At 42.3% G+C, this 14,245-nt stretch overlaps 1 protein-coding gene across 1 annotated transcript in view; it reads left to right on the top strand.

The window, feature by feature from the left end:
• Positions 1 to 14,245, top strand: part of SUGP1 (SURP and G-patch domain containing 1) — a 78,161-nt gene that overhangs the window by 48,322 nt on the left and 15,594 nt on the right. The window lies entirely within an intron of this gene.

Here is a 14,245-nt window from a genome sequence, read left to right as displayed (position 1 = left end):
TAGTATAAAGCATACCACATGATGGTGAGCTAGGAGGTGCATGAAAAATGTGTATAAGACCAAGTGCATTCAATATGGAAAAAACAACACTCATCAACAGCCGTTTTGCGCCTATCCCAACGGTTTGGACCCGCAGAAGCGCTGGGATAGGCGCGAAACGGCTGTTGTCCTCCTTCATTCCCCTGCATGTTAACCCCTTTACCACCAAGGGTGGTTTGCACGTTAACTCCCGGGCCAATTTTTACAATTCTGACCACTGTCCCTTTATGAGGTCACTAGATGGTGGCCCGATTCTAACGCATCAGGTATTCTAGAATATGTATGCAGTTTATTTTTGAAGATTTAATAATAATGCAATAATGCACCCCCCCAATCCTGATATGTATGGTTCTTTCACCCCCAATCCTGATATGCATGCTACCCCTCAACCCCCTATCCTGGTATGCATGGTCCCCCTGACCCCCCAATCCTGGAATGCAAGGTCCTCTCACCCCCCAATCCTGGTATGCGTGGTCCTCTCGCCTCTCTCTCCTGGTATGCATGCTCCCCTCGCCCCCCAATCCTGGTATGCATGGTCCCCTTCACCCCCCCCTTTCCTGGTATGCATTGTCCCCCTCACCCTCCTTTCCGTGTAGCCGCGACCAATCACTGTCGCGGCCCTCTAGCATGTAAAAAAAATGTTAAAAAAAAATTATTCTCACCTTCCGACGGCCTCTTGTCTTCTTTCCACGCGCCCAGCCTCGCATTCACAGTAATGCTTTGAGGCTTAGACCGCTGATGGTCTTCTTTCTCGCTCTTGCGAGAGTGACGTCGGTCTTTCTCGCTCTCGCGAGAGTGACGTCTGTCTTCTTTCTCACTCTCGCGAGAGTGACGTCATCAGCGGTCAAAGCTGCAAAGCATTACTGGAAACGCGAGGCCGGGCGCATGGAACGAAGACTGGAGGCAATCGGAATGTGAGAATAACCCTTTTTTTTTTTTTATTTTAATTCTCTTTTTTACAGATTAAGGCCTGTGCCCTATTGAGCGCTGCGCAGCTTACCGTTACAAACAGCTGCGCCTGTCGCTGATTGGTTGCGGCCTGGCGGTCGCGACCGATCAGCGGCCCGCGATTTCGGTTACAGACAGACATAAGGTGTATATATGTATGTATGTGTGTGTGTGTGTGTGTGTATATATATATATATATATATATATATATATATATATATATATATATATATATATATATATAATAACTCCGGAACGCTTCAACGGATCTAGGCGATTCTGATATTGTTTTCTCGTGACATATTGTACTTCATGTTAGTGGTAAAATTTCATTCATATAACTTGCGTTTATTTGTGAAAGAAAACGGAAATTTGGTGTAAATTTTGAAAATTTCGCAATTTTCCAACTTTGAAATTTTATGCCCTTAAATCACAGAGATATGGCACGCAAAAAACTTAAGCAACATTTCCCACATGTTTACTTTACCATCAGTACAATTTGGGAACCAAAATTTTTTCTATTAGGAAGTTATAAGGGTTAAAAGTTGACCAGCGATTTCTCATTTTTACAACACCATTTTATTTTTACGGACCACATCACATTTGAAGTCACTTTGAGGGGTCTATATGATAGAAAATACCCAAAAGTGACACCATTCTAAAAACTGCACCCCTCAAGGTGCTCAAAACCACATTCAAGAAGTTTATTAACCCTTCAGGTGCTTCACAGGAATTTTTTGAATGTTTAAAAAAAAAAAAATGAACATTTAACTTTTTTTCACAAAAAAAATTACTTCAGGTTCAATTTTTTTATTTTACCAAGAGTAACAGGAGAAATTGGACTGAAAAAGTTATTGTGCAATTTGTCCTGAGTGCGCCCATACCTGATATGTGGGGGGGGGGGAACCACTGTTTTGGCGCATGGCAGAGCTCAGAAGGGAAGGAGCGCCGTTTGACTTTTTCACTGCAAAATTGGCTGGAATTCAGATCGGATGCCATGTCAAGTTTGGAGAGCTCCTGATGTGCCTAAACAGTGGAAACCCCCCACAAGTGACCCCATTTTGGAAACTAGACCCCCCCAAGAAACTTATCTAGATATGTGGTGAGCACTTTGAACCCCCAAGGGCTTCACAGAAATTTATAACGTACAGCCGTACAATTAAAAAATCATATTTTTTCCACAAAAATGATCTTTTCACCCCCAACTGTTATTTTCCCAAGAGTAACAGGACCCCAAAAGTTATTGTGCAGTTTGTCCTGAGTACGCTGATACCCCATATGTGGGGGTAAACCACTATTTGGGCGCATGGCAGAGCTCGGAAGGGAAGCAGCGCCATTTGACTTTTTTGGCTGTAATTGAGATCGGACGCCATGTTGCGTTTGGAAAGCCCCTGATGTGCCAAAACAGTGGAAACCCCCTCAATTCTAACTCCAACCTTTTACCCCAACACACCCCTAGCCCTAATGGGAAAATGGAAATAAATAAAAATTTTTTAATTTTGTTATTTTTCCCCAACTAAGGGGGTGATAACGGGGGGTGTTTGATTTACTATGTATGGCGGGTTTTTATGTTTGGCAGCTGTCATACGCTAAAAGACGCTTTTTATTGTAAAAATAGTTTTTGCATCACCACATTTTCAGAGCTATAATTTTTCCATATTTTGACCCACAGAGTCATGTGAGGTCTTACTTTTTGCGGTGCGAGTTGACGCTTTTATTGGTACCATTTTCGGGCACGTGACATTTTTTGATCGCTTTTTATTCCGATTTTTGAGACGCAGAATGAACAAAAACCAGCATTTCATGAATTTCTTTTGGGGGGGTGTGTTTACACCGTTCCGCGTGCGGTAAGATTGATAAAGCGGTTTTATTCTTCGGGTCGGTACGGTTACAGTGATACCTCATTTATGTCTTTTTTTATGTGTTTGCGCTTTTATGCAATGAAAACAATTTTCTATAAAAAATAATTATTTTTGCTTCGCTTTATTCTGCGAGCTATAACTTTTTTATTTTTTCGCTGATGATGCTGTGTGGCGGCTCGTTTTTTGCGGGACAAGATGACGTTTTCAGCGGTACCATGGTTAATTATATCCGTATTTTTGATCGCGCGTTGTTGCACTTTTTGTTCGGCGGTATGATGATAAAGCTTTATTTTTTGCTTCGTTTTTTATTTTTTAAGGGGTTCAATAAAGGGGTTAACTAGTGGGACAGTTTTATAGGGCGGGTTGTTACGGACGTGGTGATACCAAATATGTGTACTATTATTGTTTTTTTAATCTTTTTAAGGAATTTTTTTTTTTAAATTTATTTAGCAATTTTTTTATATAAATTATTTTTACACTTTTTTTTTTTTTTTTTTTTTTTTTAACTTTATTACAATGTCCCAGGGGCGACATAACACTCGTGACAGATCGCTGATCTGTAACATCACAGATCACTGTGACAGATCAGCGATCTGTCACAGGCAGTGCTGCAGGCTTCCTCATGCCAGCGTTTGCAGGCAGTGAGGAAGCCAGCTCCCTGCAGGCCCCCGAAGGTCCCTGCCGCCATTTTGGATTCGAGGACCTGCGGGGGGTCTCAGGGAAGCACGGACGGAGCCCCCTCCCGATGCTTCCCTAAACCCCTGGTACACTGCGATTGTGTTTGATCGCAGTGTGCCAGGGGTTAACGTGTCGGGGGCGGTCCGTGACCGCCCCTTACACATAGTGCCGGGTGTCAGCTCTGATAATCAGCTGACACCCGGCCGCGATCAGCTACGCTCCCCCCTTGAGCGCAGCTGATCGCACTAGACGTACTATTCTGTCCTTGGGAATTAGGTCCCAGGTCACATGGACGGAATAGTACGTCTAATGTAGGAAAGGGGTTAAAGGACTGTCCGGCCACATGGAATAAAGGCCATTAACCTTTTTTTTAAGAAGCAATGTTGAGTGCTGTTTGTTTTTTCAATATTGAATGCACATGGGCTGCTCTACTGGGTGGGGGGGGGGGGGGAGAGAGGATTATCTTAGCACAGGAACATTTTATTTAAACACATTCATTTGTGAAACTTATTATTCAAAGATCTATTGTTTAAAATGTTGATTTAGGATATGTGCCCACGTAGCGTTTTTAAAGCGTTTTTTTCCTGAGCAGAAACGCATGCCCTTGCCAGGGAAAACGCATGCGCTTTTTGACACGTGTTTTTGGCACGATTGTCAAGCGTTTTGACATGCGTTTTCCTATGCGTTTTTCCAATTACAGTGTGTGTATGCGGAATGGCGTGCGATTCCGCACAATTAATGAACATGCTGCGTTTTTTTCCGTTAAGCGTTTCCGCAGCGGAAAAAAACGCACCCATTAGCACTACATGTGCGTTTTCCATTCTATTACATTAGATGCTTTTCTTAAGCGTTTCTGCAGCAGAAACTCTTGTCTAAAAGCGCTGCGGAAACGCTTAAAAAACGCAACGTGGGCACACAGCCTTAAGGCTATGGGCCCACGTAGCGTTTTAAAACGCACAATGAAAACCAGACTCCTTCCCAAAAATCGTGCGTTTTTTCCTCGCGATTTCACCGCAATTCTGTTCGCGATTTTGCCGCGGTTTTCTCAAGCACTTTCCAAGCGATTTGAAGCATCGCTTGGAAAGTGAATGACAGGTTGGTCACGCTCGTCAAACATAGTGTTTGACAAGTGTGACCAGCTTTTTACTATTGAGGCCGCCTATGCGGCATCAATAGTAAAAGATAAAATGTTAAAAATGATAAAAAAAATAAAAAATCGGTCTATATTTACCTTCCGACGTCCCGCGCTGCATTCCCGGGCCTCAGCGTTCCCAGTAATGCCTTGCGAGACCTGTGATGACGTTGGTCTCGCGTTACTATAGCTATCTCGCGAGACCACGTCATCACAGGACCTTGCCGCAAGGCATTACTGGGAACGCTTAGGCCGGGAATGCATCGCGGGACGCCGGAAGGTAAATATACACCGATTTTTTTATTTTTTATTCTTTTTTTACAGGGGTATGGTACCCAGGGCCTGGAGGACAGTCTCCTCTCCTCCACACCGTGGGTACCAACCGCACATGAGACGCTTAACTTCCCGCATGGTGGGCATAGCCACATGCAGGAAGTAAGCGATTCTCATGCATTCCTATGGGTGCGGAATCGCGGCAATTCTTTGCGATTCCGCCCAAAAGAATGATCATGCTGCGTTTTTTTCCGCGATGCGATTCTGCCTCGGAAAAAAGCGCAGCATTAGCACAGCATGTGTGGAATGCCATAGGAATGCATGGGGTGCGTCATGTACAAGATTTTTAAACGTTATCGCAGCGTTTTCGCTCCGAAAATCGCGGCAAAAACGCTTAAAAATCGCATCGTGGGCACACAGCCTAAAATTAACTTTGTTCATGGGAAAACACCTTTATTAAACTCTTCACCCAGAAGCCTGTTTTCACCTTCCTGACCAGGCCAATTTTTACAATTCTGACCACTGTCAATTTGTGAGGTCATAACTCTGAAACGCTTCAATAGATCCCACTGATTCTGAGAAAGTTTTCTTGCCACATATTGTACTTCATGAAAGTGGTAAAATTTCTTCGATATGACTTGCGTTTATTTGTGAAAAAAATAAAAATTTGTCAAATTTGGAAAATTTCGCAATTTTCAAACTTTGAATTTTTATGCCCTTAAATCAGAGTCATATTGCATAAAATTAGTTAATAAGTAACATTTCCCACATGTCTACTTTACATCAGCACAATTTTTGAAACATAATTTTTTTTGTTAGGAAGTTATTAGGGTTAAAAGTTGACCAGCGATTTCTCATTTTTATAACAAAATTTGCAAAACCATTTTTCTTAGGCCTGTTTCACACATCAGTTTTCCAGGTCAGTCCTAAATCTGTCAAAATAGCGGAAAACGGATCCGCAGGCGGACTGACAGGAAAGGGTGTCACCGGATTGGCGGATGTACTGATCCGGCAAAGGTAAAATTTAAAGGAACCCGTGCAGAGTGGCGCGAAATAGCTGAGTACCTCCATGACCGAGAACGAGCGTGCGGCATTGCGTGTCAGTACAATGTGAGGAGAATGGTCGCGTGATCCTGATCAATAGGCAGGCATGGCGCGTCGCGGGAACCTGATTGATCGGCAGGCATGGCGCGTCGCGGGATCCAGATCGATCGGCAGGTATGGCGCGTCGATCGGCAGGAGAGAGAGATCCAGCAGCCAGAAGGAATTGCGGGTTAAATCTGTAGATAAACAAAATGCGGATCCGGCCAGAGAAAAAACGTTGCATGGTCCGTTCGGTGATGTCAGCGGACGCCAAAATTTTGGCGGATCCGCAAACATATGGATGCAACGGACGTCCATCAGTCAAAATCCGCCGATAATGCAAGTCAATGGGGGGAAAAAACGGATCCGCCAATAAAAATGGCGGATCCGTTTTTTTCACAAAGCGGCGTATCTTGACTGATTGTGAAAAACTGATGTGTGAAACAGGCCTTAGGGATCACCTCAGATTTGAAGTGACTGAGGGGTCTATATGACAGAAAATACTCAAAAGTGACACCATTCTAAAAACTGCAGCCCTCAAGCTACTCAAAACAACATTCAAGAAGTTTATTAACCCTTCATGTGCTTCACAGGAAGTTTTGGAATTTGAAAGGAAAATTAAACATTTACCTTTCTTTCACAAAAAAAATTCCTTTAAACCATTTTTTTTTTTACTTTTGCAAGGGTAACAGGAAAAAATGGACCATACAATTTGTTGTGCAATTTCTCCTGAGACTGCCGATACCCCATTTGTGGGGGAAATTTAATGTTTGGGCACACAGCAGAGCTCGGAAGGGAAGGAGAGCCATTTCACTTTTTGAATGCAAAATTTGCTGGCTTAATTTGCGGACACCAAGTCATGTTTGGAGACCCCCTGATGTGCCTAAACAGTGGAAACCCCCAAAAATGACCCCATTTTAGAAATAATAACCCTTTGGCAATTTATCTACAGATGTAGTGACAATTTTGACTCCGTGGGTGTTTTCCAGAAACAAGCAGCAGTGAATGTTGCCGAGTGAAATTTGAAAAATGCCGTTGTAGTGGACAGCACGTTTTAGTGACCAGTACATTATGCCCAGTTCATATTTCTGGAGACACACACCCGTAACGCGGGCTCTCATCACTACAGAAATGCCAAATAGTTGGGCACTATTTGTGTTTTAGGCACTCTGGGGCTCTGAAGGGAGGGGGGACACTTGGATTTGAGAGCAGAGAATTTGCTGAATTTCTTTTGGGGGGCGAGGAGCCATTTCGCTTTTCCAGAGCCTATGTGCTACCAGTAACGTGGAAGCCACCTATATTTCTTTTAACTAATGATGGCCCTTGATTTTTTTGTGGATTGAGTTGAAGCTTTTATTGGGAACAGTTTACATAACATTTATGATCACTTTGTCCGGCGCTCTACACTGAGCACTTACGGTACATTGGGGTTTCCATCTTAATCTCCAAGTGATGTGAAAAATGAAACCCCCCCCCGATGGATCCATTCACTATAATGAGGCAGTACAGTTACTCTGGGCTCCGTTTGGCCTCTGTTCAGCAGTGTCCTTCTTTTCAGAAGAGCACAAAACTTCTGCCCATCAGAAGTAAGGACAGCTGACGACCCCCCACGCTTGTCTTGGCAGAGGTTCAAAGGAGACTGAGTTTTTGCTATGTGCAGCGATGCTGAGACATTGCTGTATATAGCACAAGCGATCGGATGAGGGAGATAACAAAATCAGTGAAAAGGGGAAAAAAAAAAAGTTCAAATCACCCCCCTTTTCCCACCATTGAAATTAAAAATGTTATGACTCTTGGAAAATGGTGACACAACTCTAAAAAATGTTTTTTTGTAAACTTCAGATTTTTTTTTTTGTCACCTCTAAAATAATAAACTGGAACATGTTTGGTATCGCTGTTATCGTATTGATGAGGAGAATCATATTACATGGTCATTTTTACCACAAAATGTACACTGTAAAAACAATTCTCAAACTGTCAGAATTGTTTTTTTTCTTAATTTCACTGAGATTTTTTGCCTGTTTTCGAGTACACTATGTTGGTAAAGTGAGTGGTTTCATTCAATAGTACAACTCGTCCCACAAAAAGCAACCCTCATATATCTATGTAGATGGACAAGTGAGTTATGGCTCTGGGACGAAGGGGAGGAAAAAAAGGAAACAAAAATGGGCTGCGTCATGAAGGGAACCTGTCACAAGAAATAACGCCATTAACCTGCAGATATGCGGTTACTCTCCAGGTTAGGCCTGTTTCACACATCAGTTTTTTTGGTCAGTCAAAATCCGCTAAAATGGCGGATAACTGATCCGTTCCTGTACTGACCACAACGTTTGGCACCGGACCGTTATTTTAACGGATCCGTCAAAGGAAGAATTTTAAGGGAACCGCTGCCTGGGGAACGAGAGAGAATTTTTAAGCCGCCAGAACAGAGTTTAGGGTTAAATTTGCAGCTCAGTGAAGTCTTTCGGGCATGCGCAGTGAGAAATGCGGATCCGGCCGCCCGAAAAAACGTTGCATGGTCCGTTCGGGCATGTCGGCGGACGTCAAAATTTTGGCGGATCCGCAAAAAATCGGATCCAACCATCCGTCAAGATCCGCCGGTAATGCAACTCAATGGGAAAAATAAACGGATCCGCCAAGAAAAATGGCGGATCCGTTTTTTTTTTGCAAAATGGCGGATTTTGACTGATGGACCCAAACGGATGTGTGAAACAGGCTTTAATGGCGTTATTATGCAATAGAATGGTTTGGACGTTATATTGATGACCTCCTGTTAAGGGGATTTGTTTCTTACATCAATAATAAGACATTTAACTTATAATTTACGTATGTCTATGAGACGCAAATACATTTTTTGGATGTTGCTTTACATGGCGATATACATAATCGCATGGTTATTGTTTTCCCCATATAGGAAACCGACCGATTGTATTTCCATTTTGCAGGCAGAAACATGTCATTCACCTTACATTATAAAAAATATTCCAGACCGGGAACTTATTCGTATAAAGATACATTGCACTAAAACTGATAATTTTCTTTAGGGAATCAAAGTTTTCTCTCGATTACAAACTATGGGTTATAAAGAATCACACTTAAATAATGCCAATAAGCTAGTAACAAAAATTGGAAGATGTGATTTACTTGATAACTATTACACTTACAATGGCAGATTGGTCCTAGCAAGCGACATATTGGATATTAACCCCTTCACCCCCAAGGGTGGTTTGCACGTTCATGACCGGGCCAATTTTTCCAAATCTGACCACTGTACCTTTATGAGGTCATAACTCTGGAACGCTTCCATGGATCCCGGTGATTCTGACACTGTTTTCTCGTGACATATTGTACTTCATGTTAGTGGTAAAATTTCATTCAAATAACTTGCGTTTATTTGTGAGAAAAACGGAAATTTGGCGAAAATTTTGAAAATTTCGCAATTTTTCAACTTTGAATTTTTATGCCCTTAAATCACAGAGATACAGCACACAAAAAACTTGATAACTAACATTTCCCACATGTTTACTTTTACATCAGCACAATTTTGGAACCAAAATTTTTTTTGTTAGGAAGTTATAAGGGTTAAAAGTTGACCAGCGATTTCTCATTTTTACAACACCATTTTATTTTTAGGACCACATCACATTTGAGGTCACTTTGAGGGGTCTATATGATAGAAAATACCCAAAAGTGACACCATTCTAAAAACTGCACCCCTTAAGGTGCTCAAAACCACATTCAAGAAGTTTATTAACCCTTTAGGTGCGTCACAGGAATTTTTTTGAATATTTAAAAAAAAATGAACATCTAACTTTTTTTCGCAAAAAAAATACTTCAGGTTCAATTTTTTTTATTTTACCAAGGGTAACAGGAGAAATTGGACTGCAAAAGTAATTGTGCAATTTTTCCTGAGTACGCTGATACCTGATATGTGGGGGGGAACGACTGTTTCGGCGCATGGCAGAGCTCAGAATGGAAGGAGCGCCGTTTGACTTTTTCAATGCAAAATTGGCTGGAATTCAGATCGGACGCCATGTCACGTTTGGAGAGTCCCTGATGTACCTAAACAGTGGAAACCCCCTACAAGTGACCCCATTTTGTAAACTAGACCCCCCAAGGAACTTATCTAGATATGTGGTGAGAACTTTGAACCCACAAGGGCTTTACAGAAGTTTATAACGTACAGCGGTACAATTAAACAATCATATTTTTTCCACAAAAATGATCTTTTCACCCTGAATTCTTATTTTTCCAAGGGTAACAGGACCCTAAAAGTTATTGTGCAATTTGTCCTGAGTACGCTGATACCCCACATGTGGGGGTAAACCACTATTTGGGCGCATGGCAGAGCTCGGAAGGGAAGCAGCGCCATTTGACGTTTTGGACTGGAATTGAGATCGGACACCATGTCGCGATTGGAAAACCCCTGATGTACCAAAACAGTGGAAACCCCCCACAAATGACACCATTTTGGAAACTAGACCCCCTAAGGAACTTATCTAGATGTGTGGTGAGAACTTTGAACCCCCAAGGGCTTCACAGAAGTTTATAACATAAAGCTGTACAATTAAAAAATCATATTTTTTCCACAAAAATTATCTTTTCACCCTGAATTCTTATTTTTCCAAGGGTAACAGGACCCTAAAAGTTATTGTGCAATTTGTCCTGAGTACGCTGATACCCCACATGTGGGGGTAAACCACTATTTGGGCGCATGGCAGAGCTCGGAAGGGAAGCAGCGCCATTTGACGTTTTTGGCTGGAATTGAGATCGGACACCATGTCGCGATTGGAAAACCCCTGATGTACCTAAACAGTGGAAACCCCCCACAAATGACACCATTTTGTAAACTAGACCCCCCAAGGAACTTATCTAGATGTGTGGTGAGCACTTTGAACCCCCCCAGTGCTTCACAGAAGTTTATAACGCCCGGGCGTGAAAATAAAAAATTTGTATTTTTTCCACGAACATGATCTTTTAGTCACCATTTTTTTATTTTCCCAAGGGTACCAGGAGAAATTGGACCCCAAAAGTTGTTGTCCAATTTGTCCTGAGTATGCTGATACCCCATATGTGGGAGAAAACTACTGTATGGGCACACGTCGGGGCTCGGAAGGGAAGTAGTGACGTTTTGGAATGCAGACTTTGATGGAATGGTCTGCTGGTGTCATGTTGCCTTTAGAGAGCCCCTAATGTACCTAAACTGTGGAAACCCCCCACAAATGACCCCATTTTGAAAACTAGACCCCCTAAGGAACTTATTTAGATTTGAGGTGAGCACTTTGAACCCCCAAAGGCTTCACAGAAGTTTATAATGCCAGGGCATGAAAATAAAAAAATCGTATTTTTTCCACAAACATGATCAATTAGTCCCCAATTTTTTCATTTTCCCAAGGGTAACAGGAGAAATTGGACCCCAAAAGTTGTTGTCCAATTTGTCATGAGTACGCTGACACCCCATATGTGGGAGAAAACTACTGTATGGACACACGTCGGGGCTCGGAAGGGAAGCAGTGACATTTTGGAATGCAGGCTTTGATGGAATGGTCTGCGGGTGTCATGTGCGTTTGGAGAGCCCCTGATGTACCTAAACTATTGAAACTCCCCACAAGTGACCCCGTTTTCGACACTAGGCCCCCCACGGAACTTATCTAGATGTGTGGTGAGCACTTTGAACCCCCAAGTGCTTCACAGAAGTTTATAACGCTCGGGCGTGAAAATAAAAAAATCATTTTTTTCCACAAAAATGATATTTTTGCCCCCAATTTTTTATTTTCCTAAGGGTAACAGGAGAAATTGGACCCCAAAAATTGTTTTGCAATTTGACCTGAGTAGGCTGATACCCTACATGTGGGGGTAAAACACTGTTTGGGCGCATGGCAGAGCTTGGAAGGGAAGGAGCACCATTTGACTTTTTCAACTCAGAATTGGCTGGAATTGAGATCAGACGCCATGTTGCATTTGGAGAGCCCCTGATGTGCCCAAACAGTGGAAACCCCCAATTCTAACTCGAACCCGAACCCCAACACACCCCTAACCCTAATCTCTGCCCTAACCCTAGCCCTAACCCTAACCCTAATGGAAAAAGACGCTTTTTATTGTAAAAATAGTTTTTGCATCACCACATATTGAGGGCTCTAATTTTTCCGTATTTTGACCCACCGAGTCATGTGAGGTCATATTTTTTGCGGGACGAGTTGACGTTTTTATTGGTACCATTTTCGGGCACGTGACATTTTTTGATCGCTTTTTATTCCGATTTTTGGGACCCAGAATGAACAAAAACCAGCGTTTCATGAATTTCTTTTGGGGGGGTGCGTTTACACCGTTCCGCGTGCGATAAAATTGATAAAGCGGTTTTATTCTTCGGGTCAGTACGGTTACAGCGATACCTCATTTAGGTTTTTTTTATGTTTTGGCGCTTTTATGCAATGAAAACTATTTTATATAAAAAATAATTATTTTTGCATCGCTTTATTCTGCGAGCTATAACTTTTTTATTTTTTTGCGGATGATGCTGTGTGGCGGCTCGTTTTTTGCGGGACAAGATGACGTTTTCAGCGGTACCATGGATATTTATATGCGTCTTTTTGATCGCGCGTTATTACACTTTTTGTTTGGCGGTATGATAATAAATCATTTTTTGCTTAGTTTTTTATTTTTATTTTTTAAGGGGTTCGCTAAAGGGGTTAACTAATGGGACAGTTTTATAGGGCGGGTCGTTATGGTCGCGGCGATACCTAATATGTGTACTTTTATTGTTTTTTTTTTTTTTATTTCTAAAAAATGGATTTATTTGGAGGAATATTTTTTTTTTTTTTTTTTTCTAATTTATTTGGCAACTTTTTAAAATTTATTTTAACTTTTTTTTTTTTTTACTTTATTAAATAGTCCCAGGTGGGACATCACTGTCCTGTGACAGATCAGCAATCTGTCACAGGCACTGCAGAAGGCTTCCTCATGCCTGCGCTTTGCAGGCACTGAGGAAGCCAGCTTCCTGCAGGCCCCCGTCGCCATCTTGGATTCGGGGGCCTGCAGGAAAGGAGCCCCCGGCAGCAGCGCTGCACATTGCGCTGCCGTGGGGGGCTCAGGGAAGCACGGAGGGAGCCCCATCCATGCCGATACTTCCCTTTAACCCCCGGTACACAGCGATCATGTTTGATCGCGGTGTGCAAGGGGTTAACGTGTCGGGGGCGGTCCGTGACCGCCCCTGACACATTTTGCCGGGTGTCAGCTGTGATAATCAGCTGACACCCGGCCGCGATCAGCGGCGCTCACCACGTGGGCGCCGCTGATCGCGGTAGACGTACTATCCCGTCCATGGGCATAGGGGCCCGGGGCCCATGGACGGGATAGTACGTCTCATGTCAGGAAGGGGTTAATACACAGTGTCTAAAAATTAAAAGAATATAACCAAAATTTGTTTTGAAAAATCAATAACTATATTACGTTCTCAACACAAGTATAGTCCCCAGTACTATGATATATCAACTAACAATTTTTTTTTACAAATCTTGAATTAAGATCAGAAACTCTCTACAATTATGTAAAACGCAGACATAAGGTTTGTAGCAAAGAAAGCACCGACAGTAGGATGTATTTTATCCCCAAGTTTATTTCAGCAAAATAACAGAATACACAGAAGCTTGGCTTACTTTAAAGCGTTTCTTCAAATGCCGCAATACTAGATGTATTTCCTGGGAACACGCACATAAATCAAAAAAGCTTCCTCTCTTGAACAGGACAGACATAAATAATTTCATTAACTGCAATATCCCTGGTGTAAAGTAATAGCGTGCACAGTGTGCCAGATCTGGCTAGTCCCGTGTTTGAGACTCTTAATTGAGGCTCCACTGACTTTATTTGCATATTCATATTTCCCAGGGAGCATTGCACCTAGGATTTCACTGTGATTGAGCGCCTTTGCCGGCTGCCGCAGTGTTTTCTTTGACTGGTCTCCCTGAGGTCAGTGATTGTTTCGTGATATTCAATAAGTGGTCTGTCCTGTAGGACCCTTAAAAGGATGAATCAAAAGACATATGTCTGATGCGGTTAGTACTACTGTTTTCAATATATCCACGGTACCACGTCATTTTTCACAGTTGCACAAAGGCAATTTGTCCAAGTTCACATTTAAAGGATTAGAAAAGGTCCACAAACCAGTTACGGGAGGCAATTTCAAAAGAATCCTAATCGGAGAGTCCTTTTGAATTTTTATGCTAAATACTAG

Source organism: Dendrobates tinctorius, unplaced genomic scaffold (assembly GCF_039654945.1).
Source record: "Dendrobates tinctorius isolate UK_male_01 unplaced genomic scaffold, ASM3965494v1 ptg000219l, whole genome shotgun sequence".
Taxonomy (NCBI): Eukaryota; Metazoa; Chordata; class Amphibia; order Anura; family Dendrobatidae; genus Dendrobates; species Dendrobates tinctorius.
This window is presented reverse-complemented; position numbering and strand designations above follow the sequence as displayed.